The sequence below is a fragment of the Paramormyrops kingsleyae genome, chromosome 16 (genome assembly GCF_048594095.1).
Source record: "Paramormyrops kingsleyae isolate MSU_618 chromosome 16, PKINGS_0.4, whole genome shotgun sequence".
Lineage (NCBI taxonomy): Eukaryota > Metazoa > Chordata > Actinopteri > Osteoglossiformes > Mormyridae > Paramormyrops > Paramormyrops kingsleyae.
In genome coordinates, this window is record NC_132812.1 from 23,442,150 (window position 1) to 23,457,567 (window position 15,418).

A 15,418-nucleotide genomic window follows, 5' to 3' on the forward strand; every position below is an offset into this window, starting at 1 on the left:
GCCAGCGCAGTGACTCCCGTGCATTCCCACTAGGGATGCACGTTGCTCTGGGAGACCCGGCCAGCATCTCCCACGGCGGAGGGGATGCCGCTCTCCCGACTCCCGGTCAAACGGGGGCGCCGGCATTTTGGACATCACCCTGCACCCCTTCAGAAACTGCCGTTTGCCAACTGTGACAGGACCGGGTCCTGGGTGCTGCGTCCCAAACGCTGGGAGCCCAAAGCCCTGGCTGAGGTCAGCGGCTCTACCCAACATGTGGGACCAGTCCAGCTCCCCCCCACCCAACACGTGGGACCAGTTCAGCTCCCCCCCATCCAACACAGATTCGTTTTCTACAGTAATTTTAAGTGATGTAAATATAGACATGCGCCACTGCTTTGGAGAAAACTAACAATTATAAGAATAAATCAAGCAAAAAAAGACAATATTTTGAAGATAATTACAGGACCGCACATCTGAACAGCCTGTGGGACCAGCACCGCCCGCACACAGACTGGACCCCATCGCAGACCCGGCCTGTCACCTGTCCCGGACCCCTGTCCCATCACCGGCAATAAAAGACTAAAACAATAGTACCTCTTCATGAAGATCCGCTTTTCCTCAGTCTCCACGGAAACAATGAGGCCGAAGCAGCCCCTATAAAACATGGGGGAGCAGCGGCTCAGCGTTGGGGAGGCTCTGGGTCAAGGCAGCCGGCCGGGAGTCTCGCAGCCCGCGGGGGGGCGGCAGACAGCTTCGGCGTGCCGCTTTGCCTCGCTCCCCACACCTCTCCCTTTCTTCCCGTCCCCGGGATAGCCGAGCCCCAGCCAGTGCAATCAGGACGCCGCAGTCCGGCTGCCGTGAGCAGGTGCGAGATCCAGCGGCTCACGGAAGAAGCCCAGACGGCCCGCGAGATGTGCGGAGGCGCGGTGCTGTGACGGAGCTGGAACGGCAACACGCTTAAAGGGCGGCCGGCCGCTCAGGCAGGGTGGGGGGTGGGGGGGGCTGGAGGAGGCTGCCCCGTGTTAGCTGGGGGTGGGTTTCAGAGTGGAAAAAAAGGAGAATTTCTTTGTTCCTTTTTATAAAAATAAAAAGCTGTGAAGCCCCCTTCTCTCTCACACAATACCAGCCTCCCACAGCCCGTCGCTAACCTCCACCCCCCCCCCCAACCACCACCGCCGCCCCTCCCTCTGCCTCCCTCCCCGCCACCCCTCCCTCTGCCTCCCCCCCCGCCTGCCGAGTCTCTATACAAAAAGCGGCCACTGGGCTCAGAGATTAGCCTGTCAAAGTGAGCGTGAGACCGGCAATCCTGTTCTCCGGACACAATGCATGCACGTGTCTACGGACGGAGCATAGGGGGCGCCCTCACACACAGCGAACACCTTAAAAATGTGGGGGAAATGATACCATGATATACTGTAATGCGGGTCTCCCCCACCCAATAAAACACGGACTGGGGGAGAAAGGGAACCTGGGGGTTTGAGACCAAAGAGTGCGGCTGAACCCCCCCCCCCCAAAATGGTAACAAAGCACTATGAAGACACATGGAGAGATGGCCAGTCAGGAACAAATGACCCCCCACCAGCATCACGGCTCCTGTCCACTACGCCCGGAACGGTGCCGTTCTTTGACCCCCCGTCCCACCTCAGCTTCACCCGAGTCGCTCCTGCCAAGACCAGGCAGTCCGTACCGAGCACACAGACCAGGCGGTCCGTACCAAGCACACAGACCAGGCGGTCCGTACCAAACACACAGTCCAGGCAGTCCATACTGAACACACATTAATCACAGATGGTTACATTTAGCTACTTAGCAGATCTTTACTATCAATGGGGGATGGAACACAAGCAAACCAACTCAGACTAAACTCATTCATCCGGAAGCACTTAACCTCAGCTTAGATTTATTTTAATCGTTTCTGGCCCGAGTCACCGATGGACAACCCGAGTTATCCCTTGATCACGATACAATCTCTCTTTTATGAAGAGTGCTGGGGGGTCTTCAGATTCACCCCTAAGTTGTTTTTTGGCTGATTTGCAAATGGTGGCTATCAGGCACCAGCAGACGGGCGAAAGACAGCCTAGTGATTGAGCCATGTGGGGGATTATGGTGTCACACACACACACACACACACACACACACACACACACACACAGACAAACAAACAACCACACAAAACCCCAGTCTGACAGAGCATCACACCACAGACTGAACGTGAAAAACAAAATGCTATGCTGTGAGGGGTGCCGCCCCACCCCTCACCCTGGTCAGCGCCTGGAGGATTGGGGGGGGGGGGGGGGGTGAGGCAGGGGCACCATCAGGGAGCGACGGAGTGTGATGCAGGAGGAGGAGAAAAGGAATAAAGGGGAGGGAAAGAGAAAGAGAGCCAGCGACTTCAACCTGATAGGATGGACAGCAACGTACCACAGGAGAGGAGGCAGAGGAGGGAAAGCCGATCTGGAATGGGGTCAAGACCCACTGCCAAGGGGAGAGAGACTTAAGAGGGCTGACCAGCTGACGCGGGGGGGTTGTGAGCATGGCAGGCCTTACTGCTATGTCTACTCGTTAATAAAGTTTATCTCCTACTTCATATCTGCATTTCGGCGTTCCGGAACGGTGTGGTGGGGCTCGAGATGCACGTCAGACAAGGATGCCCCCCCGGTGGACAAGGCCATTATGCTCGTTATCAAGGACCCCCCCACCCCGTCCCGGTGCTCCCCGAACCTGCTGGGCTTCACACAGCTGGCATCTAAACAGCGCGGCCAATCACACGTCAGCGTGCCCATAATTACCCGTCCGGTCACAGCATGCGACCTGAGGGGGTGACCGTGGAGGGGGGGGGCTGACTGGCAGCCTCCCCCCCATTGATCAGCCACACCATACACAGGGTGCACACCGCATCGACACCCCCCCCCCCCCCCCCGCCTCACAGTCATGAGGGTGTACAGGGACGTGCGTGATGGACACGGAAGGACAGGGTGAGAAGGGGGGGGGGGCATAACTGGCTATGGCACAGCTGCCCCTCCCACTGACAGGCTGATGACCAGCGGACCCCCTCCCATACCATCTGCTAGGGCAGGAGACAGGAACGCCACTCTGTACACACACACACACACACACACACACACACACACACACACATATATATATATATATATATAGATACAGACACACACACACAAAGACACACACATCCAGGTAGCAAGATCAGAGGGACAGCTGCTGTGATATGATTCAAATGGAGGCAGGACAGCTGGGTGTGGAGATGAGAGAGCATGGGGGGGGACTTTTGGGTGCAGAGTACGGTAGGGGGTTCAACTAACGCAGCCTTTACCTCTGCACAGCACCACCTGCTGGGAGACAAGGGGAGAAACGGGCTCTGACAAGGGAACAAAGCCAGAGGGGAGCAGAGAGGAGCTGCTGGAGACATCAGGAAATAAACCCCAATGTGTGTCTGTCTGTGTGTGTGTGTGTGTGTGTCTGTGTGTGTGCGTGTCTGTGTGTGTGTGTGTGTGTGCGTCTGTGTCTGTGTGTCACTGCACGAGCCTACAGGGATGGGGGGAGCTCCTCTGCACCAGCTCTGTTATCACCTCGTCACCAAGGAGCCACCAGCACCCTGGAGCATCGCTCCATCCTACCAGGACCCGAGTGACGGTCTGATCCCCACGCCGTCACACACGCACCCCGCCACGCGGTGTCACCTCCATGCCGCCTGCGTCCAATTAGCCCAGCCATCTGAAAGCACCTTCCGCCCTTCAAAGAGCTGCTGACTGCGGCTGTGGCAGAGTGGTGGGGGGGGGGGGGGAGCTGGCGGCTCTCACATCAAAGCAGAGCGGGGATAACGCTCCCCCAGCTTCTCCGATGCGGCTCGGTGCGACGCGGTAGGGCAGGGATCGGCATGGAAGCCGAACATGCTGCGGGCCACCAGCAGAGGGGGCAAGAGCTGCACGCCAGGTCAGGAACGCCACGCCTCGTCCCAGCTCCTCCTTCCAGGCCACTCTGCTGCTGCGGCCCGCGTTGGGACCTTACCCACCTCAGCGTCCTCCTACTGCCGAACACCCGACAGCGGCAGTGGGGTGGGGTGGGGTAGCTTATTTGTAAACCTTATTTCTGAAAAAGAGGCCCATCTTCAGCCCCAGCTGAGCTGGAACTGCTCATTTAAGGGACAGGGCAATGAACAGCCCAGGACAAACATGAGGAACCCCCCCCCCCCCCAGCACCCCCACCCTGAGCCCAGTCACGCTGTGGTCACCATGCCTTTGGGAGGAGGGGGTGCGCTTGGAGAATTTTACCATTAATCTCCCGCTTTCTGCTTTCTCTGGTAGGAGGATTTTCCCTCCCCAACTGTCCGAGTCCATTTACCATATAAGGGTCACGCAGACGTTCATCTACGTAACGTTTCTGTGCCGCGCCGTTAAGATCGTCCTGTGAATCACAGTCTGACGGGCAGATGCAAGCATGGCGATTCTGTGGCCCGGATCCAGATGCTGACTCGGGGCGTCTGACACAGCACACCACAGTGTAACCCGTGACCACCACCCCCCCCCCCCGCCCCGACACAGAAACACGCACAGGAACATATTTCAGTGCTGACAGACGACACGATCGGCGTGAGGCTGTTTCAGGGAGATGAGAGTCTCCAGAAAGTGAGAGCATGCAGATTAACCGCCAAAGGAGGCTTGTAAACGACAGACGGGGGCAGGAACATAGGGTCACGCAAGGAGCGTGAGGGGGGGGGGGGGCGGGGGGAAGGGGCTGCTAAGGCAACAGGCTGTGCAGATCTTCTGCTAACAAAGGCCTGTTTCAGGTGCTTTTTATTTAAATGTGAAACCTGAACAACAGTCAGCTGCTGTCATTTGCATGTATGTGAGATAGCAGCGTGTTGGGCGGGGGGGGGGCACGGTCTCTGAAACCAAAACAGAGGAGCGGCGTGTTGCCAGGCCAGTAAACAGGCCGGTGACCCTGTGGGGGTCCCTTTAACCACTTGGGTTTACAGGCTGGTTCGGGATGCAGGAACTCAGCAGCACCACACAGGAGCTGGGGGGGGGGGAGCAGGAGCTTCACAATGGCCCCTCCAGGTACAAACGGGGGCATGTTTTTCATTCCCGAATGTTCTCTCACACACAGAGACGGAGACCGGAAGCGTGAGCTGCATTTTATGGGAGATGAACCTGGGAAGGATCTGGAGATCCGGGAATGGCCGATCGCATCCAGAATGAGGGCCGACTCTTTGAAGTCTGTAGGGGGTAAGAGGGGCGAACATGAATCACGACTAAATAGGCTTTATCGAGCCACACACATTGTTCTGGGCCCCCTGGGTGGGGGGCGGAGGGGGGGGGCACATCTGGGTCCGGCTGCCCGGCAGAAGGGATCAGATCGAGGCAGACAGCACACATTTGGGCCACGATTCTGATACACTCCGCCTGGGACAGGGACATTGCTCGTCTGTCACTCCCTCTGCCTCTAGGTCACATGGGCAAGGACAGCATCACTATGGCAACGAGGGCCCGCTTGCCAAACCAGGGAACAGTGGAGACGGGGAGCCGATTCGGGGCCATGAACGAGGGATAGAGGGCATCTTAAAATAGAGAAAGAGGAACAGAAAACGCCTTAAATAAAAAGAGGAAACCTGAAAGACCACAGCACAAAAGAAAGAGAGAAATAAAGAATGGAAAAAAGGGCTCTTGTGGTTCTGTGTTACACTAAAGTGATGCCGCTGCCCCCACCGCCAGTAGGTGGACCCGACCCCCCCCCCCCCCAACCAGAGCATCACCCCACGAAATGACAAGCAGAGAGGATGCTAAGGCAGGCGCCTCAGAGCTAAGGGGAACAGGCCTGGGGGGCAGGGGGGTATAGGGGAGGGAGGGGGGCTGGCACATGGACAGTTTCCCTGCCATCCTTCCCAGTTGCCGGGAGCTTCCCAGTCGGCCACGTGGAATGCTGGCCAGCAACACAGGAAGCAGCCTCCTTGTCTCACCTCCTTCCTGCCGGCTGGCATTCGTCGATAGGGTGGGGGGGCGGGTAAAGGGGGCTGGCTGCCCCTGTGGAGACCTGCCCCCCCCGACATAAACCAGACAGACTCGGACGACCAAAGCAGCAGAGAAGGCCCAGCCCAGTCGGGGCGGACATGCTTTGTGTATTTAAAACGGCGACACGGTGGCACAGGGCGAGTGGTACGGTCACGCTCCCGATCCGGAACACTGCCAGGCAGTGACACGTCTGTATACCCCCCCCACCTCAGGAACGCTGTGGGAATATGTGCCCAGGCCACACCGCAGGGGGGGCAGAGAAACCGGTTCCTCTGGACCGTCGGGCTCAGCGAGGACTGGAGCTGCCCCGCGGGGGGGCCGCACTCGCTGCCAGAGCCCCCGCTCCTCCCGAAAGCCGGAGCGCGTCGGAGACGGGAAGCTTCTATAAAAGGGAAACGCGGGTTGAATTCCATCTGGGTTCCGTAATTCCCGGCGGGACGGGAACGCCGCCTCTGCGCCGAGCGTGTGTGTGAGTGCTGTGGAGCGACTCCGCTGCCCCTTCCCATCACACGCCGGGGGGTGGGGGGGTGTTACCCTGAGATGTCTGGCTCTGCGCCACCCCATGAAGGCCCCCACTGCTGCTCAGCACACTGAGGTAAAATGTGACCGATTTCACTGGGGGCTGGGAGATCGGACAGCGGGGGAACAGAACTAGTTAGCGGAAGTCATGTGGGTGTTAATCGAAAACCCGGGGGACTGCGGCAGTGATGTCAAAACAGATCATCAAACCACAGGCTACCAAAAACCCAACATACTTAACAGTGCAAAATGTAAAGGGGCGGAGGAGCCAAATCGGACCACCGGCACGCAAGAGCAGCAGAGGAACAAGCCCCACCAGTGCCTATAGTAACGAATTCCAGTCCATCACGCGGACAGATGCAAAAAATGCACACGCATGCACAATAAGCAATTTAGAGTCACCAATTTCCATGGCCCAGAAAGCCTCCCTTTAATGGTATGATTACACCCCACAGAGAGCGCTCCCGCAGCGCACGCCTCCCCCAAACTCCCCCTCGTTAGCCCCATGTCCCATCCTGCCCCCCACTAACACACCCCCACACCCCGTTTAACGGGCTGCCGTTTCCCAGGCCGCAGACTGATCCGCATAATCCACGCAGCCGGACAGCAGACATACAGATAAAAATACAGCCGTGACTTCCAGAAGGATCCTGCGGGGATCATCGTAACCTAGGATTACGGGCACAAACTGCAGAGTTTTGTTTTTAAGACGGGGTGGGGGGTGGGGGAGAGGGGCAGGGGGTGGGCTGGGAGAGAAGACGACTCACTGATGAGAAATGCAGATCTGAGTGGATTTCCTGCAAGAGCTAAACTTTCCAGCCAGGAATCACCTATCAGTTATCTGTCACTGGGGGGTGGATCCCAGCCTGCCGAGGAAGTTACAGCCAAATGCTGTACAGAAAAACCAAGAAACTCCAGTAAAATAAAACGGAGACAATGAGGGTCAGTGTGGCAGGCAGGTGCTGACGTCACTCAGCTCCTGTTCACTCGGTTTCACTTCTGTCCTGTTTTTCACACAGAAATCACCGCGTAACGGCAGACGGGGAACGCCAGGACCTTCAGGGATGAACCGGCCACCAAACAATCGCGGATAAATCAAGATTTAACGTCAATGAGAACTCCGATTCAAAAATCGGGTAGCAAGAGCGAGGTCACACATTCCATCCATATTGCGCATACCTCAAGCTGTCTAATCAGCCGGGCGGATCTCTCCGGAAACCAAACTGGCACTGCGTACGAATCCATGCATCATATGGAGATGAAGTGACCATTTAGAAGCTCAAACTACAAGAGACCAAGTCAGTGAGGGGACGCTTTACAGGGTATCCTTCATCACGACAACATGGAAACAGACACCACAAGAATGAACGCGATCCGCTCTCTATACAGCTTTGAAACATTAATTCCCGTTTAAAAAGCCAGAATCTCATCCACGTCGAACGCCCGGCCAAGCGGACCAGCGACCGGGAGGAAATATTTTGTATGTTTAAACGGGGCAAGTGAGGAAATAAGCCACTCAGCACCGGTCGCATTCCAGCGAAGGAGGAAAAATATCGACACCGAGCCGCCCCACCGGGCGGAACAATGCACCATTACCTTATAAGGGCCCGGCGCGTTTAGGGCAGAAGGGGGCTGACAGGAACGGGCCAGGAAGCCACACGCCTTCTGGGTCGGGTCCTAATGACCGGCTCGACGTCGGCTGGGAGTCGTCTCAGAGACATAACATGGTGGGCCACCCCATCCTACACAAACACAAACATGCACACCCCCCCCCGCACCCCCCACTGGCTTGGGAGGCGTGCGGACCAGCGCCAGCACTGAGAGCCGGCAGGTGGACGGGCTATGCTGCTCCAGGAAAATGCTGACAAGACACGGAATTCTCCAGAACTGTGCCATCGTCGTTTCATACTTAGCAGCCATCTGGGGGGGGGGGGGGGGGGGGGGGGGATACAAGGGCAGCTGGGGATACAAGAGCAGGGATTCCCAACATCTGGCCAGAGGTTCTTCACGTCCTTCAAACCCCGTGGAGCTCGGGGGCCGTAAATGTTTGGTCCGCCCACCCAGATGACCCGGCGAGGAGTAAACGGCCAAGGCCAAGATGTAATCTTCTTAAAAGGGATGTGGGGGGGTGGGGGGGGTATAGAGAGAGGGCACACGAGGGAGGAGGGAGAGGCAACCAAACGTGGAGCACCCCACACACAGGGCCCTTTTAGATCGACAGGGGGGGGCACGGAATAGAGTCATGCAGGGCACAGCTGGGAGGGGGGCATGTAGGTGGCGTGGAAGTTAAGGAAAGTGACTTTTAACCTTGGGGGATGGGGGATGACTCACATACTAGAGAGTCAGCTTGAATATTACTGAGCAAAGTTCATCTGAACCGCCCCACAAATGTGTCTGTAAAGAAAATAAAAACACAAGACTATCTGACCACAGAGCAACTCGGGAAAGTCCCATTCAGTCAGTGCACGATGAAAGCAGATGGCTACACACACACACACACACACACACACGCACACACGCACACACGCACACACGCACACGTGCACAGGAACAGGTGTAGGAGCAGCCCCAACCAGGGAAGTGAGAGTGTGTGGGGAGATACGGGGTCAGTGTGCAGACAGCTGGACATGAACCCAGCCCTCTTCACTGCCTACTCAGCACTGGGGTGCATTTTTGCAAAGCTGAGCAATTCTCTTTAAGAATTTGTGCCTCCAGACACAAACTGGAGATACAAACAGAAACAAACAGTTATAAGGCCAACTGAGGGCAACAACTATGAATTGGCCGCAGTGCCACCGGTGACCGAACCCACGAGTCCGACATCTACGACGCCCCAGAAGCCCAAAAAGGGTTATGCTCCCCCTCCAGGAGACAGAGCAGCCATGTCTGCTATCTCACTGAAAACAAACCCAGAAGGGTGGAGGGACCAGAGAGCTATAAAAATGCGTCATGCTGCCATCGGACCTTTGGTACCTCCCACAGCGGCCTACCACTGCACTCGGGATCGATTGGACCGTCAGCAGCTTGCAGTTCAGAGTGCTGTTATTGCACGCATTCATTTTGCTTAGTTGCTTCTGTGAAAAGAATGATCTAAAATCAATCTTGAGTTGAAACCACGAGACTAATTATATGAGACTAATTGGAAACAGAGGCTCATCTCCAAAGTACAACAGCGGCACACAAGCGGGACACAGCTGTCTGACCACTGCCTTCGTTAGCGGATATGAGCGGGGGAACCGAGGCCAACGGAAGAGGAAACATTTACGTTCACTCATTTATGTGACACTTTTATCCGAAGGGACTTCCAGTAGACGGAAGGATTACAATTTGTGTGTGATCCCTGGGATTTGAACCCACGACGTTCGCATTTTTAGCACGATGTTCCACTTGTCGAGCTGCAGGAGCTTGGAACGGGAATGCCCAGTTATTGTCACGGAAAAGTGCGGCACCTCAGGGCACCTTGTGGAGGAAGACAGCAGAAAGATGAGAGACATAAGGTTGGTGTTAACGAGGGAGAAGACGACCAGCAGGTTGGGGGAACCAGAGGGTGACATCAGAGGTGGACTGTGACTGGAAAGGTCTGAGAAATGTTCTCCAGTTCAGCGGCTTAATCCTCCAGTGGGGGCTGCTCAGGCCGCGCAAACCAACCCCCTCCACCCCCCTGTCCCGGTGAACCCGGGCCCACAGTGCTTGGCCCCATGTTTGCTAAACAAGCTGAGCACCCAAAAGGACATCAGAAGGCAAAAACACACGAGGAGAGGCAGCTCACCAGCACGCCGTTTGTTTACTGATAGCAGAGGAGGAAAGAGAGGGGGAGGTGCAGAGGAGAGAATGCAGCAGGAGTGAGAGAGGAGCAAGACTGGGAGGTAGAGAGGGGGTTAACGGCAAGAAACGAATCGCATGACACAGCGGAGAACACTCCTACCCTATCTGTGAGGGTCTCCCGTTCTACTCAGGACCACCCAGGGTGTGTCTCTCTCTCTCTTTCTTTTTCTGTCTCTCTCACACACATACACACACACACACACCCGCCAGTAACAGGTGGAGCCAGTCAGCAACGTCTCACAGACCCTGTTATGAGTCGCCCTCACTTGTGCTTGACATGGCTGAGCCACACTGCATTCTGGGAGCAGGGAGAGTTCTCATGGATGCGAGACAATTTGCAGGAAAAAAAGAGAATGAAAAATTCAAGAGAGAAGCATGGGTCCTCTAGAAAAGCAAACCCACGCAGGAGGAGATGACCTGCATCCCAAGTCTCATGGCTGATGGTGCTGCCCTAACTAGCTGGATTTGGGACGGGACTATTTTGGGGCCCTGCAGCACAGGTTCTGGGTTTTGTTCCATAACTGCCACACCACCTGCTGGTCACACAGACATACAGCGATACAGACATAATATTTAAAGACAACTGGCTGCTTTTCAGCCCTGGAAGTAAAGGGCCGGTGTGGAGACCACCGCAGAGTCGTTAATAGAACAGGCATCCAGAAGCTGGACGGAAAACAGGAAAAATAAACAAGCAAGTAAATAAATATTCCCGGGAACAGTCTGACTCCAAAGTGGCAGGAAAGCCCGCAGGTACCCACAGCTTCACGAGAACAAACTCAGGAGTCTAGCGGGGGTTGGGGGGCCTGGCCGGTGTCACTGGGTCCTGCCTTCAGCAGGCACCGGCCAACTCAGACGCACCAGAAGATTATTTCACTGATGCAGAATTTCACACCACCATCACAGTACTCTAAAGTTGTTTTTTTTTTTTAATAATTCCTTTTTAACACAGTGCCAAGTTTGTGCCCCCCCCCTCCCTCCCCAAACTGGTGGTGCAGAATACCAATGAGGAGCTTTTCTACTTCCTGGTTCTCACTTAAATAATCGAGTTTGACATAACCAGGCCAGCTAGACACATTCTTTCTATCTGCACACCAGAGCTGAGGTGGCCTCCCAGAAAGGAACACATGCTGAACTCATGCATGTAACCACCCCCCCGCAGGGCCTAACCACTGCTAGGAGGGCCGTCATCTCTGGCAACAAGGTGGTGATGCAATGCACATATCCTCCAGCAGGGCGGCGCACCAACACAGTTGACCAACATATACAAATCACCTCATCTTCATATGTATATAATGCCTTTTATCCTGAACAACTTTCTGGGCCACTTGGAATAAGAGAAACCTAAACACACATTGGGAGAGCAGATGCCGTTTCCCCATGTGGTGATTAGGTCTAGGGCTGCTGGTCCAAACCGAAGATGGCGTTAGCTGTTACAGTGCAGAAGCTTGGAGGGTTGGTGCTCCAGATTCCCGGAATACCTCTGCAACCCAAAGCCAAACCTCTCAGCAATGCCCCCCCCCAAACACGAGCATCTCCGCTAACTGGGGTGCCGCCTGACCACAGGATCACGGCAGCAGCATTCCACAGAGCTGTCCGCCGCCACACCCCCACCCCGGCACACTGAGCCAAACTCAGGGCAGGAAAACCCCCCCCAGGACTTCAATTACTGTATGAAAAATAACAATTAATCACGCAGGGGCTGAGCGGATTTGCTCCGACGCGCCATTGGCTGGACATCATCTCTCCGTCGGTAAATAACCCTCCGCAGCACGAAGGATCACATTCCAGAGGGAGACGTGTCCCTCCCCAACAGCAGAGGCAGACTCCACAAGCTGCTGCTCACGCTTATTTACTCTGGTTGTGACCTCGCCCTCGGAACACAGACCTATTGTATTTCTCTAAGTGCACAACGGTGCCCCGACATTAGATGACAAACGGGGCAGCCAAACGGCAGACTGACAGCCAGCACTGGGGGGCATGATACCAGGCAGGGGGGCCCTGGACATACCACAAAAATGCATGGTATCTAAAATTATGAAAAGTCAATATCCATTTCAATTAATTTCCCCAAGGAGTTACTGTCAATCCTCCCAATTTAACCAGAAAGATTCCGGCTGGAACTCTGCTGACCACAGCCCAGAATCATGCGACTAACATTTTGGTGCTGATCAGACGCTTCCTACCGCGATGGTGAGGTGATGAGCTGGTTAAAATGCCCCGATTCGGCGTACTGGTGACATGCCCAAGCTCTGCCAAGGGGAGGCCAGTAGCCCATAGGACTGACAGTCAAACACAGATTGCTGCTTGCTGTCATGTCTGCCACCAGGCATGCCCAATGTCTGAGAACGGGAAGGGGGGGCATGGAAGCTTGGTCACAGTCCCAACTGTTGTACCCTTGGGCGAGGTATTTGACCAAAAAAATTCGCCTGTATAAACAGGGGACAAGGGAGCCTCACTTATGCTGACTAATCAGGCGTACGGACGGGTCACCAGCACCACGAGCTGTAACCAGGACGACAGCTGGCATTCCTCGGAGAGTCACATGGCCATGGTGGCCACGCCCACACTTCTGCTTCCCCGAGTACTTATGGGGGGGGGGGGGGGGGGGGGGGCAGCTTGCCGTGTAGGCCACTTACAGTGGCTTATCGCTGTCAAGAGGAAGCACACGAATGGCACAGGCTGCTGGGGAAAAACAGGAGCGCGCACAGGCCCCCATTGGTCCCGGGGGGGGGGGGGGCTCTTCCTTCCTGCTCCCCTCTGACCCCTTTGTGCCTGGGCTACAAATCCAGACGGGCCATTATACCAGCAACAACAGGGCTTCTGCTGCAGAGGCCTCCGTCTGTATTTTTAGAACTTACGTGTGCAAAGAGCAGGATGGTGCAAACCAGCATGCCTCCCACTCTACATACATGGAGAAATTATGGGATGCCTGAAGGTTTCGGCTCAAAGCTGGTAGCCGTCCCCCCTCTGTAATCTCTCTGTGACTCCAGAAAAGGGAGAAGGGAGCGGAGCCAGGGGCCGGTCAGAAAACAGGGATCCATATGGCCTGATTCAGTCACATACTGCAGTTACAGCACTCATGGTGGTCACTGCACACATCGCATGTGGAGCTGACAGTGCTCAGAGCAGTTACTGCACACAGAGCTGACAGTGCTCAGAGTGGTCACTGCACACACAGCTGACAGTGCCCAGAGCGGTCACTGCACACGGAGCTGACAGTGCTCAGAGCAGTCACTGCACACGGAGCTGACAGTGCTCAGAGCGGTCACTGCACACGGAGCTGATAATGTTCAGAGCAGACACTGCAAGCAGAGCTGACAGTGTTCAGAGCAGACACTGCAAGCAGAGCTAACAGTGCTCAGAGCAGTTACTGCACTCACTGCAGGCAGCTCTACTCAGACTGAATGACGCCCTACCATCATGAGACCATTCCAGTCCTTCGTTTTATGAATCTGCACTGGACGCATGGAACGGCACGACAGCGAGACTTTGAACGCGTCACTGCATCTTCAGAGGACCCCATGATGATGTTACAGCTGCCCAAAGCACCCCCCTTTCCCCGGGGGTGTTTTGTCGAGGGAGAGCTGTATGTCGAGGAGCGAGACTCTCCTCTGCTGGCAAGACCACAGGTTCAAAAACGAAAACAAAGAGGAACCCAGACTCACCTGACAGTAATGGGAGCCATGTTTTCCATACAACTCCTAGTAGGGGTGCTTTTAAGGTTAAAGGACAAAGATGTGAGAGTGACCTTTGCGTATTTTGTACGGGGGGGAGGGGGCTGTGCAGGTGGAGAGCGGGAGGCCTAGACCATGGGGGAGTGACTCCCCAGCTTCCAGAAAGGCCTTTCAGTAAAAAAGCACAAGTGGCCTGTTCTGACAGAGGCAATTAATCAGCCCTGCAGTGCAGCATGTGCCCTACATCAGCGCAGGCAGGAAGTAGGCTGCAAGGGTGATGGCTGCCACTAGGAGGTGCTATGGAGAAAGAGGAAACATGGGTGTCAAAACTGCTGCTACGGCAGCCAGACGGTTCATGTGAATGAAGTGGGGGGGGGGGACTGGTGAATAATGAATCATGCAAGATTTGGGGAGCAGACACCAGTCCTCACGCTCGGATCTGCCTGGATTCTTCTGAATCAGAGCGGAACCCACAAACGCGCCGCATGGCAAACCCTCCGCACCAGGCATGCCGACACAATGCCACTCATGGTGTGAACGCCTCAACCATGAAGCTGGAGGTATTACTGGAACTTTGAGTTTTGCTCTCGATCCCGGGAGCCAGAGCGTGACGGCGGTCCAAGAGCCGAACTGAACTGAACATATTCAGCTCGGCAAACTCCCTAACCCTGGGTGACTCAGGCAGTTTGAAATCCCAAACATGTATGACTCCTTGTTTACAGAAGCGTTTTTATTTGGTTAATCATAGGAGCCTGGGGGGGGGCGGGGCGGGGCAGGGGCACAACCACAGCACCACGCCCACCTGTCGGGCTCCGGTGGCAACATCACCACCTGACAGGCCTCGAAATTGCAGGCCAGCGCATTTTGCGAGAAGATGGAGCCCCGCCCTTAAGGTCGGAGTTGCGCGGGAAAAGACGGAAAACAGAGACGGGAATCCAGCACCCAGTGGGATCCAAAGGAAGACAAGCAAAGTAGAATGTGAAATGTTTTAAAAGCGTAAACATCAGGACGTGCGGTTAGAGGAAATGCAGGGCGGGATTCTGAGAACAAGCTGGTTCCTGCCCCTGTATGTCACCACACCGCACGAGCTCTCCTCATCTGCACCCCCTGGCTGGGCGTGGCCCCCCCATGCTGTCCATTTGGCCAGCAAGTCCATTTGGGAGCGAGTGGTGTGAGAAGCACAAATGGAATTCAGGCATGTAGAAGAGGAACGTGGGGGGGGGGGGGTATGTGAGATATGTGAGACCACTAGGCCTCAAGGGTAACAGAACCTCACCATACATCAGAACTACAGGCACGTACCCCACAGCGGACCCCCCATCCCACACCCAAGCGGCAGCCATTTCAGCTACATTTACATGTCACGGATTTAGCGGATGCTGTTGTCCAAAG

At 55.5% G+C, this 15,418-nt stretch overlaps 1 protein-coding gene across 6 annotated transcripts in view; it reads right to left on the minus strand.

The window, feature by feature from the left end:
* Nucleotides 1-15,418, minus strand: part of dip2a (disco-interacting protein 2 homolog A) — a 71,594-nt gene that overhangs the window by 38,324 nt on the left and 17,852 nt on the right. Inside the window, exon 1 of one of the 6 annotated variants that reach the window (XM_072700907.1) lies at nucleotides 577-884. The exons of the other annotated variants lie outside the window; for them this stretch is intronic. The gene's annotated coding sequence lies outside the window, so the exon portion shown is untranslated. Of the gene's footprint in view, nucleotides 1-576; nucleotides 885-15,418 lie in introns of those variants that run through there. 6 annotated transcript variants of the gene reach the window in all.